Below are 18,136 nucleotides of genomic sequence, written 5' to 3' on the forward strand. Positions count from 1 at the left end.
GGGCCTGTAAACAAAGCCGTCCTCTCTGAATTTCCCTGAATGTGCCTCCTGACAAGGGTGACAGTGCAGACCTGTGCATGGCCTGGGAGTCACAGTCTGGGTTCAGGCCCAGATCTGTATGGTTCCAGCAAGTCATCAAGATCCAAGATCCCCATGCCATCTCTGTGATGCTTCTGCCCTGCAGGAGGCAGAGCGAGGAAGACCATCAGATGGAAGAGTCTGAACCCACTTTTGAGTCTACCCATCAATTTCCAGCCAGACACTGTTTTCTCCTCACTCTGGGCAGTGGCTTTCACGTGGGCCAGCTGGTCCCCTCAGAATCTCATTGCCACTTACAGACCTGTGATCTAAGTCTAGAGTTTTATCCATTCTTTTTGAAAAGCTGCAGTTTTTCTGTGGAAAATAACACCCTGTTTCTTTTCAGTGACAGAACCCGTTCCTTTTCCGCTTAGGGTAACCTCATTGCAGGGATCAGGATCCAGGCATCCGTGATCTTGGATCACTCACCTCTCCTAAGCTTCTGGTCTGTAGCGCTGTCAACAGCCCAAAGTTCATCTGGGGAGGTGAGTGAGGCAGACAGTGGAGAAGAACTTGACCCCTCCCTTCTCCCATGGCACTGCATCACCTGCTTCCTCCTTTGTATTTGCTCTCCCCTTGGCCTCGTCTAAACAAGCTCTCAAAAGAGAATTGGGCAAACCAGTCCCTCTTGGTTATAATCAATAAGAATTTATGTACAACACTACAGAAGTTTTTTAAAGAGGTTAAGGCCTCAGTTTAAAAGACAGTAGCTCCGGTTATGGAATTTCAGGTCCAGAAACTTAATGAGAGAGAGAAAGAGTGCGTGCGTGTGTGTGTTGACTGGGCAGAGTGTGAGTGGGAGATGGAGTTAGGGAGGAAGCTTTCTCTAGTTCTGAAAGTCAAATTGTCTTCATTCATTAGAATTTTATTGTACAATTATGTGCCAAGCATTGTGTAAACACTGAAAGTGAAAATTGCTCAGTTGTGTTCAACTCTTTGCCACCCCATGGACTATACAGTCCTTGGAATTCTCCAGGCAAGAATACTGGAGTGGGTAGCCTTTCCCTTCTCCAGGGGTTCTTTCCAACCCAGGGGTTGAACCCAGGTCTCCCACACTGTAGGCAGATTCTTTACCAGCTGAGCCACCAGGAAAGCCCAAGAATACTGGAGTGGATAGCCTGTCCCTTCTCCAGCGGATCTATGTAAACACTGGGAATTTAGAAATAGAACCAGAATCTCTAGCCCTGCTTTTCTCCTAATTAATTAGATCATGATAGCTCTTGGAACATTTAAGTTTTTCATTTATTTTTAATTAATTAATTTATTTTAATTGAAGAATAATTACAGTATTGGGGTGGTTTTTGCCATACATCAACATAAATCAGCCACAGGTGCACATGTAGCCCCCCATCCTGAACCTTCCTCCCACCTCCATCCCCATCCCATCCCTCTAGGTTGTCCCAGAGCATTGGCTTTGAGTGTCCTGCTTCATGCATCGAACTTGCACTGGTCATCTAGTTTACATATGGTAATATACATGTTTCAGTGCTATTCTCTCATATCACCCTACCCTCACCTTCTCCCACAGAGTCCAAAAGTCTGTTCTTTACATCCGTGTCTCTTTTGCTGCCTTGCATATAGGATCATTGTTACCATCTTTCTAAATTCCATATATATGCATTAATATACTGTATTGGTGTTTCTCTTTCTTTCTGACTTACTTCTTTCTGTATAATAGGCTCCAGTTTAATCCATCATTAGAACTGACTCAAATGTGTTCTTTTTGATAGCTGAGTAATAGTCCATTGTGTATACATACCACAACTTCCTTATTCATTCATCTGCCGATGGACACCTAGGTTGCTTCCATGTCCTAGCTACTGTAAACAGTTCTGCGATTAACATTGGAGTACACTTGTCTCTTTCAATTCTGGTTTCCTCGGTGTGTATGCCCAGCAGTGGGATTGTTGGGTCGTATGGCAGTTCTATTTCCAGTTTTTTAAGGAATCTCCACACTGTTCTCCATAGTGGCTGTACCAGTTTGCATTCCCACCAACAGTAAGAAGGTTCCCTTTTCTCCAAACCATGTCCAACATTAATTGTTTGTAGACTTTTTGATGGTGGCCATTTTGATCAGTGTGCAATGATATGTCATTGTGGTTTTGATTTGCATTTCTCTAATAATGAGTGATGTTGAACATCTTTTCACGTGTTTATTAACCATCTGTATGTCTTCTTTGGAGAAATGTCTGTTTAGCTCTTTGGCCCACTTTTTTGACTGAATTGTTCATTTTTCTGGTATTGAGCTGTATGAGCTGCTTGTATATTCTGAAGATTAGTTCTTTGTCAGTTGCTTCCTTTCCTATTATTTTCTCCCATTCTGAAGTTGGCCTTTTCACCTTACTTATAGTCTCCTTCATTGTGCAAAAGCTTTTAAGTTTAATTAGGTCCCATTTGTTTATTTTTGCTTTTATTTCCACCACTGTGGGAGGTGGGTCATAGAGGAGCCTGCTGTGATTTATGTCAGAGAGAGTTCTGCCTATGTTTCCTCTAAGAGTTTTATAGTTTCTGGTCTTACATTTAGATCTTTAATCCATTTTGAGTTTACTTTGTCTATGGTGTTATAAAGTGTTCTAGATTCATTCTTTTACATGTGGTTGACCAGTTTTCCCAGCACCACTTGTTAAAGAGATTGTCTTTTCTCCCCTGTATATTTTTGCCTCTTTTGTCAAAGATAAGGTGTCCATAAGTTCATGGATTTATCTCTGGGCTTTCTATTTTGTTCCATTGATCTATATTTCTGTCTTTGTGCCAGTACCATACTGTCTTGATAACTGTAGTTTTACAGTATAGTCTGAAGTCAGGAAGGTTGATTCCTCCAGTTCCATTTTTCTTTCTCAAGACTGCTTTGGCTCTTTGAGGTTTTTTTGTGTTTCCATACAAACTCTGAAATTATTTGTTCTAGTTCTATGAAAAATACTGTTGGTAGCTTGATAGGAATTGCATTGAATCTATAGATGGCTATGTGGTCTTTGCACATGCCAGGCTGCCCTCACTGGAGGATACTTATTTTTGATGTTCCCTCCATCATAACACTTTTCCTCAGCAACCTCATGGCTCATTTCCTCACCTCATTCTTGTCTGTTCAGATTTGATTCTTCTCCCTTTTATTCTTGATGAGTCTGGTTAATGGCTTGTCTATTTTATTTATCTTCTCAAAGAACCAGCATTTAATTTTGTTGATCTTTGCTATAGTCTCCTTCGTTTTCTTTTTTAAAATTTCCATGTGAATTGCTTTACTTCAGGAGTCATCATTACTCTGCTTTCTGAAATCAACAGACCACATAGAAGTTCTGCTTCGTAAAGATACTTTAAAAGGTCATTCCTTAAGCAACAGTCATTAGTCACATGCCAACCAAATGTCCAGTGTGCACTAGACTGTCCACAGCTCACGCACTAAGTGTAAAGCACAGCAAATGAGATACAGCTGTTCCCACCTCCAGGAAGCCAGGAGAGACACTGGTGGTCCTGAGCAAAGCCCACTGGCCAGCCCTGCTCTTTTCTTCCAGTTACCAGGCAGTCCATGTTCCCAAAGCTTTCTTTTCTTTTTTCCTAAGCAGCTATCAAGTCACTGTGCCCCCTACTCCTCCCCTGAGAGAGGGGAGCTCCTACATTTAGGCTGAGGACCCCTGGCTCTGTATGGGTTTGCTGGTACAGTTCATTGGTAATGAACCTGGCCCAGGACTTAGTCTCATGTCAAATGTTTGTCTCATTTCCCAAGTGCCCCCAAGTGAAAGTAAGTGACAAATGGAACCAGTTAGTGTAGAGAGTTTTCTCCAGAGGAAAGTTCAGAGACTTTCAGGGAAAAGCAATAACAGATGTGGCCGAGATGCAGTCACTTCTGGGTCCCCTGCATTTTCAGCTGATGACTGGGGTGGTCCCCTTCCAAATTCATCATTTTGAAAAGCAAATCTCAACTCTGGACTGGTTCCAGGCAAAGTGTCAGCCTTCATGAGCCCAGCAGGATCAGACTGGCAAATGAAGAGCAGGGGTCAGGTGTCACACCAGAGACTGTGGCATCATATGGAGCAGCTTTCCTCTCACCTGTGCTCATCCCAGCATAGGCACCAAGCCCAGCTCAGGCGCACACCATGCACTGCAAGGCGTGACGAAGGCCAGCCCTCACCTTTGCAAATGCCCTTGCCTGCGGCTTTGGGGACTGGAAGTTGTTGGAACAGGGAAAGTTGAGAAGAATAGGCAGCCACTCTGCCTATTCATCAGTTTAACTCCTTCAGTGACATATTAATTCATGTATTAACCCCATGAGCATTTATTGGGGCAGACACTTTACAGGCAGTGAGGGAAACAAAAGTGGGAAAGAGAATGCCAGCCTCCCAGTTCAGGGCTTTCAAACTTTTTTGATCATAGTTCATATCAGAATGTAAAAAATATACCTTACACTGTGACCCAGTGTGCACTTGCACTCATGCACACACACAAAGAAGGGAGAAACAAAAGTTCGCAAATGAGCTGATCTATACTGTGTGGGACGCATCCTGGTCTGGTCTGCTCTCTTTTTAATACCAACTAGGTTTCCATGTGTCTTCCTTCCTAAAGCCACGGAAGGCAGCATTTGATGCTTGGGCTGTTTAGATAGAGTGAATGACCCTGGCAAGACCACTTACATCATATGGTGTAGTGGCATCATCACCACATTGCAGGACTTCCTGCATTGGAGCTGCAGTGGACAGGATGGCTCACCCTGCATGTCATGTGACAGTGTATGCCACGTGCTGTATGAGGTACACATTGAGACTGATTGCTTTATCTGCTCAAATGCAGTAAGATGGCATAAGAATCATACGGTCTGGATTTTATTATCGTAACTATTCATATTAAAGAGGATCTTCTGAAGAAATAGCACCCAAGGCCATCCTGCCTGGCAAATGACCTGAATAAATCCAAGAATGGTAGGTCAGGCCTGAGGGACGTTCTGTTATGATGTGTGTGGTACGCCTGGGATCAGGTCAGATCAGAACCATCCTGTTTTCCTTCCTACTTTCCCAGGGAGGGAGGGCTTTGCTTGCTCCATGGAGGGAGGGAGCAGCAGGCAGGGCAGCCTAGCTCAATCAGGAGCCAGAAGCTTATCTTTTGGGCTGGAGCAGATTCTCCCCTTCTCTGGGTTCTACAGGGATGAATCAGTGTAGACAGGGCATGGTGAGCATCACAGTTGCGGTGACACAACCCGCACTCAGGCATGTTGATGCCTGGCCTGCTCTCCTCCTTGGGTTTGTATCTTGTGATGCGTGGTTCCCCTTCCACGGCATCCCTGGCCGTCTCTCCATGCCCTGTGGTCCAGGGCACTCAATGCCTTCATGCCAGCCTTCTCCCATCACTAATACTGCATATTCTTAAATTAAAAAAATATGTATTGGACTTATTTTATCACCTGGATTACGAGCTGCTTTAATACAAGACAGTGATGCTGACGTCTTTATTCAGATATATGCCCCAGTGGATGAGGTTTCCGCCTGGGTTTCCCTCTTGATTAATATGGTGTTAATAGCTATGCACGAGGCCCGGGGATGTTTGGTGGCAGTGGGTACAAGGCCAAACAGTAACAAGAGCAACAACAAAAACATAGTCTATTCCAGAACAGAATCCAGTAAAAGTGCTGAGTGCTGACAAAGCAGGGAAGCTGGGTAACCAGTTGTCCTGGGCACAGTAAAAGCACTGAGTAATGACCCAATAGCGAGACTGGGTAACCAGTTGTCCTGGGTGAGTGAACCCACCTGGAGACACAGCCATCAGTCAGGTGTTCTCTCCCCTCATGGCAGCTTGAAATCCAGGCAATGTTTCCTTTCTGATTTCCTTTGTGTGTGTGTGCATGTGTGTGTGTGTGTGATGCTGCACTTAAAATTTTCTTGTATTGGGGTATAGTTGCTTTACAACGTTGTGTTAGTTTATGCTGTGCAATGAAGTGAATCAATTATATGCATACATATATCCCCTCCCTCTTGGACCACCCCTCCCCCTCCCGCCCCACACATCTAGGTCATCGCAGAGCACCAAGCTGAGCTCCCTGGGCTATACAGCAGGTTACCTAAAACCATTTTTGCTGCATCCCCAAGACTGACATCACTTTTCCCCCACGCTCACTTAGTTCATTTAAAAAAAGCAATGACCCATTCATTCTGTGATAGACTATTCAATTCAGTTCAGTTCAGTCGCTCAGTCATGTCCAACTCTTTGTGACCCCATGAACCACAGCACACCAGGCCTCCCTGTCCATCACCAACTCCCTGAGTCCACCCAGACTCCTGTCCCTTGAGTCAGTGATGCCATCCAACCATCTCATCCTCTGTCGTCCCCTTCTCCTCCTGCCTTCAATCTTTCCCAGCATCAGGGTCTTTTCAAATGAGTCAGCTCTTCGCATCAGGTGGCCAAAGTATTGGAGTTTCAGCTTCAACATCAGTCCTTCCAATGAACACCCAGGACTGATCTCCTTTAGGATGGACTGGTTGGATCTCCTTGCAGTCCAAGGGACTCTCAGGAGTCTTCTCCAACACCACAGTTCAAAAGCATCAATTCTTCAGTGCTCAGCTTTCTTCACACTCCAACTCTCACATCCATACATGACTACTGGAAAAACCATAGCCTTGACTAGATGGGCCTTTGTTGGCAAAGTAATGTCTCCGCTTTTTAATATGCTGTCTAGGTTGGTCATAACTCTCCTTCCAAGGAGTGTCTTTTAATTTCCTGGCTGCAATCACCATCTGCAGTGATTTTGGAGCCCAGAAAAATAAAGTCTGCCACTGTTTCCTCTGTCTCCCTATCTATTTCCCATGAAGTGATGGGACCAGATGCCATGATCTTAGTTTTCTGAATGTTGAGCTTTAAGCCAACTTTTCCACTCTCCTCTTTCACTTTCATCAAGAGGCTCTTTAGTTCTTCACTTTCTACTATAAGGGTGATGTCATCTGTGTATCTGAGGTTATTGATATTTCTCCTGGTAATCTTGATTCCGGCTTGTGCTTCATCCAGCCCAGCGTTTCTCATGATGTACTCTGCATATAAGTTAAATAAGCAGGGTGACAATATACAGTCTTGACGTACTCTTTTTCCTGTTTGGAAGCAGTCTATTGTTCCATGTCCAGTTCTAACTGTTGCTTCCTGACCTGCATACAGATTTCTCAAGAGGCAGGTCAGGTGGTCTGGTATTCCCATCTCTTTCAAAATTTTCCACAGTTTATTGTGATCCACACACTCAAAGGCTTTGGCATAGTCAATAAAGCAGAAATAGATGTTTTTCTGGAACTCTCTTGCTTTTTCGATGATCCAGCAGATATTGGCAATTTGATCTCTGCTTCCTCTGCCTTTTCTAAATCCAGCTTGAACATCTGGAAGTTCATGGTTCACATATTGCTGAAGCCTGGCTTGGAGAATTTTGAGCATCACTTTACTAGTGTGTGAGATGAGTGCAATTGTGCAGTAGTTTGAGCATTCTTTGGCAGTGCCTTTCTTTGGGATTGGAATGAAAACTGACTTTTTCCAGTCCTGTGGCCACTGCTGAGTTTTCCAAATTTGCTGGCATATTGAGTGCAGCACTTTCACAGCATCGTCTTTCAGGATTTGAAATAGTTCAACTGGAATTCCATCACCTCCACTAGCTTTGTTCGTAATGATGCTTCCTAAGGCCCACTTGACTTCACATTGCAGGATGTCTGGCTCTAGGTGAGTGATCACACCATTGTGATTATCTGGGTCGTGAAGGTGTTTTTTGTACAGTTCTTCTGTGTATTCTTGCCACCTCTTCTTAATATCTTCTGCTTCTGTTAGGTCCCTACCATTTCTGTCCTTTATTGAGCCCATCTTTGCATGAAATGTTCCCTTGGTATCTCTAATTTTCTTGAAGAGATCTCTAGTCTTTCCCATTCCATTGTTTTCCTCTATTTCTTTTCATTGATCACTGAGTATAGAGCATACTAAAGAATTTGGTGTTGACTCAGTCTTTTAAAACTAAGTTGAGGGGAAATAGTTCTACTATTAACAGCAACAGTCAGCAGCGAGAGCAACGGCTTGAATAAGTTTCACAACATGTCCTCAAAACAGCCTCTCTGTAGCATCATCATCCCTGTGTGATGAGTGAGGAAGTGACAGCTCAGGGAAGCCACTAGATGCCCATGCAGGGATCAAGGGTGAGTCACATCCCCTGTGCCTGAAGCCCACAGTAGTTTTTGCTGCTGTACATTCTAGAGACGTAATTTATTTTAAGGTTAGCATATACAAAAAATTACCAAAACAGGAAGATGCTGTAGGGGCTGCAAAAACAATCTATCTAAGGTAATACACTTTCTCCAAATCAAAACTACTGTTTCCCCCCTCTCATCTGTTTTAAATTATGTTGTAGGAATTTCCATGGCATTCCAGTGGTTAACGCTCCATGCTTCCAATGGAGGGCATGCAGATTTAATCCCTGGTCAGGGAACTAAGATCACAAGTACCCTGCAGTCAAAAATAAAAGAAATTTAATAAATAAATATATTATATTGTAGACAAGGTCGCAGCATGGAGGATATTCCCCATGTATGGAGCAGAGATGGGGCTGCAGCAGACATAGAGCCGAATGATGGAGGAGGCAGCAGGCGAGGGCAGGGGAGCTGTCCCCTCTGTGGTGCCTTGTAGGGTCTGGGGCAGCAGGACCAGCAGAAGATCAAGGGCCTGAGTCTAGAGGCTGTGCAGCCACTGGGTCCAGGGAGACTCAGGAGCTGAGTGACCTTAGAGAGAAGGAGAGTGGCCACTGGATGCTGCCGGGATAGAAGAGGCTTCTATGCATGAGCCTGGGGGAGACGAACTGTGGGGCTTAGTCTCCATTGCATCCTTTCCTGGGGACACCAATGTTTACCTGGCATCAACCAGGGCCAAGGAGCCCTCCTGGAGCTTGGCATTGAAGCTAAATCTGGCTTCTGTACCACAACACCAAATGAAATCTCGACAGTTTTGGTGAAATAGAATAGAATAGCTTTATTGATTTGCCAGGTAAAGGAGGCCCCAGTGGCCTAATTCTCTTAAAATTGTGTTTCCCAGCCGAGGTGAGCCTATGAGGAATGCCATAGTCCAAGGGCAAAATTGCTGATGAGAATCAGAGTGAACATGCAGGGCCTGCATTCCTTCAATCCAGAGATCATCTGTCATCAGGTGATGATGGGCAAATTGTGACCTTCTCTGAAATGAAGAATGCTTCATCACGTAGTTAACATCTTCCATTTGGTGAGGGTTTCAGTTCTGCAGAAGAGCTCAAAGCTCCTGACATGTGTATTCATTGAGGGGGAACCAGGGCCCTACCCCGAGCCTGCACTGTGGTTTCTTGGCTGCTCCTCTCTTGTCTCTGTATCCCCTCCTTTCCCTGGTTAGACTGTTTGAACTAGCCCTTTGGCACTCAGAGAAGGGACACAGCAAGACGCTTGTGTTCAGGAGCCCCCCTGTGGTCCTTCTCAGGTCCAGATGGACCTGGGGCTGCCAAGTGGCGTCAGCAAAGATAGCCCTGTCACAAGGGCTTCGATGTTCAAAGGCATCCTCGTTCCTGACAGAATCCAGAAGAGGATACAGTGAGGGAGTGGTCTTAAATCTCTAAGGACTGGCAGAGGCCAACCCAACCAAGACAGTGGGAGGAGACCAGGTGTCAGCGACATAAGCAGAGCACAAGCAGCACTCGAGGGTGTCCGTGTCAGCTCAGAGACCCACAGCAAAGCCCTCCCATGGGGTGGCCCAAACAGCTCTGGAGGCTGGAAGTCCAAGATCAGGGTCGGCAGGGCGACTCCCTCTGAAGCCTCGCTCCTTGGTCTGTAGATGGCTGTCACCTCCCTGTGTCCTCACACGGTCCTGCCTCTGTGTGTGTCTGTGTCCTAATCTCCTCTTCTTATAAGGACACCACTCAGATTGGATTAGGGCTCATCCTAATGGCCTTGTTTAACTTAATTACCTTTTAAAGACCTTGTCCCCAGATACAGTCCACTCTGCATTTGAGGGACTTCCACAATTCCTCCACAACCCTGGGGAAATACAGACAGCATCCACAGGTCAGGGTTCTGGAGAAAATGCCAGATGCAGCCTGCTCACGGCGGGGACATAGGAGCTTGCAGCTCCTTCCAGGGGTTTAATGAGCACAGTCATTAAAGCCATTAGTCAGGGTCCCCTCGGCCCCCAGCTGACCTGGTTGCCTGTGGTTCTCTAATTAAGCTCCAGCGCTGAGATCCCCTGGTGTCTCCACAGAGTAGCCACCAGATGAGCTAATTTGCCTCGAGTCACTGCTCCGGAAGGACTACCAGTTCTCTGGAAAATATTCTAAAGATAATCCACACCCTTGGCTGAGCTAAGGAAGGCTTGTCTATTTTGTTCTCAACTCCTCCCCACTCCCAGTACTGAGGCCTTGTGTTTAACAGGTGTTTCTGGCACAAAGAGCGTGGGATGCAGTGAAGGAGCTTCATCACCCCCAGTGCTCTTCCTCTTCACAGAGAATACCCTTCCACACACAGGTATGTGGGCTTCCGCATGCTTGCACACATGCGCACCCAGTTTCTGGAGGCCCGCCTAGCAGAGTCAGACACACCTTCACACGGCACATGAATTATTGCCCTGCTGCTGCAATCAGGTTCCTCTTTTGGAGTCACTTGGTCCAGCTGGGAGTTCTGCTCAGCTGCTATTTGCCTTTGTGTCACTTATGAGAAGAGTGCTAAAAAGCTAATTCATAGTAAACACAAGCTTGGGGCAGACTAAATTTCCTTGGCCCAGGCTGCCTGTTTTGTGCCAATGGTGTTTGCTGTAAATTACAAGTCAATTGACACTTCATTACGTGCTCCACGTGGTGTTGGCTTAGAAATGCTTCATCAACCCGAGTTCAGTTGCCTACAGATGCATGGAACAAAATGGCATTTCTTAAGAAAAGAATCTGCATGGCAGACTTGCTTAATTCAGACCACCACTCCATCCCACTCATCCTGCCTGGCGGGAGTTTGCTACCCCCTTCCTGGTGGCACCCCTGGCTTTGCAGAGGCCTCCCTGTGGTGTCCTTGAGTAGGTGCTGGGGTCGGCGGCCTAGAGCTGACCTGCTGGGCTGAGAGCTTTCAGAGGCAGGGGCCCCTGTTGCCCTGCTAAGGAGGAGGTGGCTGTGAGCTCCCAGTGGGGACTCAGCTCAGTGGACACCCACCTTTTCAGCTGCACCTGACTTGGAATAACAGCTGAGACTTCCTCACTTAAGCAGGACTGAAATAATGATATATTATTAATAATAATATGGACTAACCAAAATTCCAAAACATGCCAGGCCCTCTGTAACACAGAGATGAATCTAGACTGTGACCAACAGCAGAGAGACAGATGACTCACCAAACAGGGCCAGAGGTCTCAGAAGCAGTGAAGGTGATGGCCCTGTATCATGCTGGGACCTCGGGGAAGTGCAGGGAGCAGGGGACTTTCTAGGACAGGAGGTGGCAAACCTCCTGCAAAGGGCCAGACAGTACACGTTGTAGGCTGTGTGAGGTACAGCGTCTTTCCTAATGGAGCAGAGACATCCCTGGATGAGTGGTGGTGGGCAGCCTGCCGACTCTGAGCTGGGATGGGGGGAAGGAGTGGATGCATGGGGCTGCATCTACTTCCAGGACAGTTTAAAGGTAAACTGTTATTACTACCCTTCTCTCTCTCCTTTTCTGATGGTGTTAATCTACTGGAGTGGTGTTTTAAAATAATGATTATGTTTTCCCTTTCTTAAAAATTGTGAAGGAAATATGTAGTCATTATAAAATTATTAGAGAATAGAGGAAGCCAAAGGGAAGAAAATCAAATTACTGGGCTACCTTTCAACTTGTTTCTTCTTTTGCTTTGCTCACAGACACTCATAAGTAGGGGTGGGGAGTGACAGGGAAAGGGAGGTAGCACAGTCTGGGGCTTAGAAATAGAAGGTAGAGCAGGCTGGGGCTCATGGCCGCTCATCACCTCCTGGTCCTTGCAGATCGAGCCTCCCCGGTGGGTGGGTGTGTGTCTCCCTGTGGGAGAGCTAATGGGTCTCTGCTGAAGGCTTGCCCCAGCAGGAGCAGTCTTCCAGCCTCTGGCTGCAGTGACGGCTGCAGGCCTGTCTCCAGTGGCGGGAACTCCTTCGAGGTGAGCGGGCTGGCAGCGAAGCTGGTCCCACTCAGCCTCTTCATTCTTTCAGTAAACGTCTCCTCTGTGCCCAACAACCTTCTAGGCCCTGAGCCAACAAGACAGAACTGGGAGCTTTCACTCTCACAGGGAACCTGAATTAAAAGCAAACAAATATCGTGAGAATGATCACTTAAATTTTGTGTGGTGATGCCTGCAAATAATACACTGGGAAGTAGGGTGGTCCGTTTAGGGGTGGCAAGGAACCATCCCTAGGGGGGTTATAAGGACATGGGGGTTGAGTGGTCCAGGCAAAGAGCAAGTTCAAACTTCCTGGGAGGGGCCAGGGTTGTGACCAGAAGGGCCCTGTGGGTAGAAAGAAGGATTCAGATGAAGAGCAGAGTGGGAAGGGTTGGGGTCGGGGGGAGGACTGGGGTTGGCAGGGCCTTTTGCTGTGGAGAGACTTAGATTTTATGAGCGCAATAGGAAGTCCATAGAGGATTTCAGGCAGGAGAGCCTGACTTAACACTTTCCAAACCTGGCTGCTGCTGTTTGGGGGGGAACAGGCTGGGCAGGAAGAGGGGAGGCAGGAGGGGCTGCAGGGCAGGCGCTGGTGGCAAGGATGCACTGGTCCTGCACTTCTGGAGTGGGGAGCTGGCAGGACCCCCCGAGAGCTGGGAGCAGAGAGAGGGCAACCTGAGAAAGCCCGGCTCTGAGGTCGGAAGGTGGGCTCCTGGACGGGGGAGCTGGGGGCCCTTCAGCATGCAGGGCGCTGGGAAAGTGGCTCAGGTGGGTCGGGAGCTCTTGCGAGAGGACTTTCTGGGCAGTCCTGACCAGTGAGCCTCCTGGCCTGCAGTGACGGTCTGTAACAGCCTGTGCCCTCCCAGCCCCCCACCGCGACCCCAGGCCTCCCACTGACCTGACAACCTCAGGCCAGAAGGGCCACCCAGGCTGTCCCATGCACTCCAGCTCAGCCCATCCGGGCAGGCAGCCTCAGGTATCCACGGAGAAGCCGGGGGGGGGGGGGAGGGGGGGGTCCAAGAGCCCCCATGGGGAGCTGGGTCTCTGCACAGCCCCCGTGGGCCCAATTGTCCCTTTGGAAAGAGGCGCTGGACACTCTTGTGATCAGCAGTCACACTGCGGTCTTACTCCACTACATCTGCAAAATAAGCAAAGCTTTCAGTATTTTGTTTTCTCTGCGTGAGTGTGTATGTTTCTAATCAACTCATGGCGACTGTAAAGGTATCTAATGAGAGTTGTAAATGGTGGATGCCTCTGCATGAACAGCCCTCTGCTCTGACCCAGGCTGCCCCACGGGACATCCTCAGGAGGCCACACGGGGCCCACCGCTTTGATGTACGCTCTGGGCTGGGGGCAGGGCAGGGCGCTGGGAAGGGGCTGGCTGATGCCCTGTGTACATTACAATCCCCCTGCGGGCCCAGGCTTCCCATAAAAATGGTAGCGAAGGTGCTGGTGATGTAGGGGACCTGGTTGATCAGGAGTCCCCACGCTGCACACTGGTGGGGGGGGCGGGGGTGGGCCAGGGGCTTCCTGCACTTCGTCCCCTCCTGTAGCTGAGAAAGGAGTGGGACTTGGCAGGCCTGTCTGTCAGCTCCTTCCCTGCCTTCTCTCCACTTTTGGCTCCGGCACTGAGTTTATGGGCCACATGGCAGGAAGTCCGCAACAGCTATGCTGACAGAAACCAGGAGAGAGGCCATTTTCCAGAGACCCAGCCCAGACAGGCCTGCCAAGAGGTACGGGAGGAGGCCCTCCATGGGACCATGGCCACGCAGAGCACCAGGACTCCCTGTTCTGTAAAGACATTGTCTATCATAAATTCAGAGAACTCCAGAGCTGGAAATGTCTGTACAAATCATTTTGTTTATTGTCCGTTTTACTGTTAAGAAGACACAGGGAAGGGAAGCAGCTTTCCCAGAATATTGACAAAGGCAGGACTGGTACCAATTTCCTGATTCTTCAGTCCCAGGAAGAGAACATAGAGCACTTTACCCTCTCCAGTGAAGATGCCCAGGCCTCCTGGGCAGGACTTGCTAGACCTACCCAGGGCCACGGCACTCACAGAAAAGAATAGCTTTGCACGGCCTCCTGTGATAAAGGGATGAGGTTTCTTTGGGAACAGACAAACTCTGTAGGGGAGACCTGCCACCCCATACCCACCGGGCTTTAGCACACCTGCCAGAGAGTTCTGTGCATGCATGTGCATACGTGTGTGTGTGCATGGCCAAGTGTGTCTCTGTGTGTGTAGCTACGTAGAACGGATTTTGCACTCCCCTGCCTATCTCTAAGAATCCATTATAGATTACGAAGTTCATAGAGAATGAAACCCATCCGTTCCTCCACAAATCTCTATACACTTTCTTTTTAAAAGAGACTAGTTCACATGCCTTTTCTCAGGTGGAAGGAAGGAAAGCCACAAATAGATAAAATAATTTTCTTAGATCATTCAGAATATTTGTGATGAATTGAAATGTGATGAGTATCCGTGATGAACTGAACCCACATCCCCAGACCCAGAAAAAGATAGAAATCAGACAAAGTATTAAAAAGCAGAAATTAAGGCCCAAAGTGTATTGTATTTTGTGAGTACTTGGACACTCTCATCAGACAGCCAACTACATTAGTTCCAAAAAGTAGTGCCAGAAACTAAGTTTGGAATTCACATTTAAGATTGGTTCAGACGTGACTGAAGTGACTTAGCACACACATATGCATACACCTGCATGGTGTTTTCTGAGGAGCACTTAGAAGTGTTAAATGAAAAACAAAGGAGTTATGCAGGGAAATGTGTTTAGAAAACCCTTTGTAGCTCTACGCCAGCCCTTCAAGATGCCGAAGGGAAAGAAGGCCAAGGGGAAGAAGGTGGCCCCGGCCCCGGCCGCGGTGAAGAAGCAGGAGGCCAAGAAGGTGGTCAACCCCCTGTTCAAGAAGAGGCCCAAGAATTTTGGCATTGGACAGGACATCCAACCCAAGAGGGACCTCACCCGCCCTGCTATATCTGGCTGCAGCGGCAAACGCCTATTCTCTATAAGCAGCTGAAAGTGCCTCCTGCAATTAACCAATTCACCCAGGCCTTGGACCGACAAACAGCTACTCAACTGCTTAAGCTGGCCCACAAGTACAGACCAGAGACAAAGCAGGAGAAGGAGCAAGAAGAAAGCCTCCGGCAAAGGCGATGTCCCCACCAAGAGGCCACCTGTCCTTAGAGCAGGGGTCAACACTGTCACCCCCCGGTGGAGAACAAGAAGGCTCAACTGGTTGTGATCGCTCACGATGTGGATCCCATCGAGCTCGTGGTCTTCCTGCCTGCCCTGTGCCGCAAGATGGGGGTTCCCTACTGCGTCATCAAGGGCAAGGCCCGGCTGGGGCGCCTGATCCACAGGAAGACATGCACCACCGTAGCCTTCACACAAGTCAACTCGGAGGACAAGAGTGCCCTGGCCAAGCTGGTGGAAGCCATCAGAACCAATTACAACGACAGATACGATGAGATCCGTCGTCACTGGGGTGGCAATGTCCTGGGGCCGAAGTCAGTGGCTCACATCGCCAAGCTGAAAAAGGCTAAGGCCAAAGAACTGGCCACCAAGCTGGGCTGAGTGTACACTATTGAGTTTTCTGTACATAAAAGTAATAAAAAAGGCTTCTTCAGCTGGTAAAAAAAAAAAAAGAAAAGAAAAAAGAAAATCCTTTGTAAACAAAATTAAGCAGGTTTCATAGAGCAGTACTTCTCAGGACCTTGAAAATGCTGGCATGCATTGGGGCTCTCCAAGAATGAAAGCAAAAGATAGTTCTGAATTTATTTGACTATAGACTATTTTTCATCAAAGACCTCACCAGGAGTTGGTGATGGACAGGGAAGCCTGGTATGCTGCAGTCCATGGGGTCACAAAGAGTTGGACACGACTGAGCGACTGAACTGAATTAAACTGAAAGACCTAAATGGTCAGCTATTTTTCCAAAATACCTTTTGGGGGAGAAATACGTCTAGATAGGGCTTTCTAGTACAGTCAAATACAGCGGCTCCTGTCTAATGATAGAAGTGGGGCAGGATTTACAGACAGCATAGTAAGGACCTCCACAAAAACAATGGGAAATAAACTTTCAGATTCTGTAAATTAGCGAAAGGCTTGCAACAATTCAAAGGAGAATTTATCCAAGATACATTGCTGAAGGTAAAAGCAACAGGGTTGTGGCCTTTGAACTCCCCTCCCACCCTGTCCAGTTCCACGTCAGCCTTGATAACTAGCAGCCTGACAATCCCAGTGGTTGTGAAACCCACCAACCTTGTAGCCAGCAGAGGAACCAGGCTGGGTTTGAGTTTCCTCAAAATGTCTCTTCTCCAGAGCATTGCCATTATCTACTTGTCTTGAAGATTTCTGGAAAAGTCCCCTGTATGTGGGCTTGTGTGCTTGCTCAGTCATGTTTGACTCTTTGTAACCCCACAGACTGTAGCCCACCAGGGTCCTCTGTCCTTGGGATTTCCCAGGCAAGAATACTGGAGTGGGTTGCCATGTCCTCCTCCAGAGCATCTTCCCAACCCAGGGATTGAACCTTAGTCTCCTGTGTCTCCTGCATTGCAGGCAGATTCTTTACCCTTGAGCTACCAGGGAAGCCCCATTGTTGATATTTGGCCTGACTCAGAACTCACTCTGCAAGAAAAGCTCTATCCCTGAGAATTTGACAAGAACTATCAGCTGCAATACCAGTTGAGAGAATCAAGAGTCTGGGAAAAAATGTAAAAGGAATATCTGGGTACTGAGATACCCCTAGGGGGCTCTGCATTATTTCTGGGGGTCAGGAAGCCTGGGTGCCTGTGCAGACCTGAGAAAGTCCTAATCACTCAAGTCAGGTTGACCCTGAGGTTCAGCACAAGCAGGAAGTAAATACTAAAGCAGAGCTGTAAACCACACACAGAGAGCCCCCTGAAAAGGGGAGAAGACTTATTAGTTCAAGGCATTTAAGGAAAACTCTGGGCAATCACTAGGTGACTACCAAGCTAACTGAGCAGAAACTTCAGTGACTGCACAACAGGGAAAACATACTTTACAGAATTAGTCCAGGAAAGCCATTAAACAAACTAAACCATCAAATTAACAAATACAAACAACAAACCAGCAACAACAAATCCTGGGGGTAGGGCAGCAGTGGTGGTATGTGTGTCTCATTTTGAAAGTCCCATGTTTTAGTATCAAAAATATTCCATTTTCAACAAAAACTCTGTGATACAGGAAAAGAAACAGAAATTTCTGGCTCATACACTGGAAAATAGGCCTTGAAGAGGCCCAGATATGGCACTTACTAGGCAAACACTTTAATTTATCTACTATAAATACGTTCAAAGAACTCAAGGAATTTATGAAAATGATGTCTCAACAAATAGAAAATATCAATAAAAATATACAAATTACTAAGAAAGAACCAAATAAAATACTGAAGTTTAAAAGTATAATAAGTAAAATGAAAACATTATTAAAATTGGAAATTTGAGCTATTAGAAGAAAGAATCAATGAATTGAAGATAAATCAATAGAGACAACCCAGTTTAAGGAATAGAAAGAAAAAAGGATGCAGAAAAAGAAACAGAACCTCACAGACCTGTGGAACATTATCAATCATGCTGATATGTACCTAGAGGGAGTCACAAAAGAAGAAGAGAAAGGGAAAAGGGCAGAAAGAATATCTGAAGAAATAAAAAGTGAAAGTGAAAGTCAGTCAGTCACGTCTGACTCTTTGCGACCCCATGGACTATACAGTCCACGGAATTCTTCAGGCCACAATACTAGAGTGGGTAGCCTTTCCCTTCTCCAGGGGATCTTCCCAATGCAAGGATCGAACCCAGGTCTCCCACATTGCAGGCAGATTCTTTACCAGCTGAGCCACAAGGGAAGCCCAAGAACACTGGAGTGGGTAGCCTATCCCTTCTCCAACAAATCTTTCTGACACAGGAATTGATCTTCCCGACCCA

General features: G+C 47.0%; 1 pseudogene; it reads left to right on the plus strand.

Moving 5' to 3' along the window:
* Positions 1 to 655: 655 nt before the first annotated feature.
* LOC122709201 overlaps positions 656 to 18,136 on the plus strand; it is a 32,927-nt pseudogene continuing 15,446 nt past the window's right edge.

This window comes from Cervus elaphus, chromosome 15 (genome assembly GCF_910594005.1).
Source record: "Cervus elaphus chromosome 15, mCerEla1.1, whole genome shotgun sequence".
Lineage (NCBI taxonomy): Eukaryota > Metazoa > Chordata > Mammalia > Artiodactyla > Cervidae > Cervus > Cervus elaphus.